The following is a 779-nucleotide window of genomic DNA, read 5'->3' as shown; positions in this document are numbered from 1 at the left end:
AACTTCGAACTTAAACCTTCACTGTTACAAGCAGTGCAACAGAATCAATTCTCTGGAAATCCTACCGAGGATCCAAACCATCATTTATCCGTATTTGTCCAATACGCTGATACTGTTAAAGCTAATGGTGTCACTTCAGAGGCGATTCGACTTCGTCTTTTTCCGTTCTCGTTAAGAGATAAAGCTAGAAGATGGCTTCAGTCTCTTCCTTCCAACTCAGTCACCACATGGAATGAGTTGAAGAAAGTCTTTCTTGCCCGATATTTTCCTCCAAGCAAAACAGCTATGTTGAGAGCCCAGATAAATGGATTTAAACAGAAAGATAACGAGTCTCTTTTCGAAGCATGGGAAAGATACAAAGACATGATGAGACTTTGTCCACACCATGGTTTAGAGGACTGGTTAGTAATTCATACCTTCTATAATGGTCTCTTATACAACACAAGGTTAACAATAGACGCCGCCGCAGGTGGTGCGCTTATGGATAAACCTTATGCCGATGCTTATCAACTTATCGAGAGCATGGCCCAAAACCATTATCAGTGGGGAAGCGACCGAACAATGGTAGAAAAACCTCAAACGAAAAGTGGCATGTACGAGATAAGTAGCCTTGATCATGTTAATGCAAAAGTGGATGCTCTGGCCCAGAAAATTGAAAGTTTAAATGTATCACCTCCAGCCACCGTGTTTGCCGCAGCTCACAATTGCGAAGTCTGTGAAATCCAAGGTTACACTCCTGCAGATTGTCAACTCCTAACAGGAATCCAAGCAGAGCAAGT

At 42.4% G+C, this 779-nt stretch overlaps 1 non-coding gene across 1 annotated transcript; it reads right to left on the bottom strand.

Moving 5' to 3' along the window:
- Positions 1-285: 285 nt before the first annotated feature.
- On the bottom strand, positions 286-392 carry LOC127133205 (small nucleolar RNA R71). Its single transcript, XR_007807195.1, has one exon. It is a non-coding gene; the product is annotated as a small nucleolar RNA R71 (small nucleolar RNA).
- Positions 393-779: the final 387 nt, after the last annotated feature.

This window comes from Lathyrus oleraceus, chromosome 3 (assembly GCF_024323335.1).
Source record: "Lathyrus oleraceus cultivar Zhongwan6 chromosome 3, CAAS_Psat_ZW6_1.0, whole genome shotgun sequence".
Classification (NCBI taxonomy): domain Eukaryota; kingdom Viridiplantae; phylum Streptophyta; class Magnoliopsida; order Fabales; family Fabaceae; genus Lathyrus; species Lathyrus oleraceus.
This window is presented reverse-complemented; position numbering and strand designations above follow the sequence as displayed.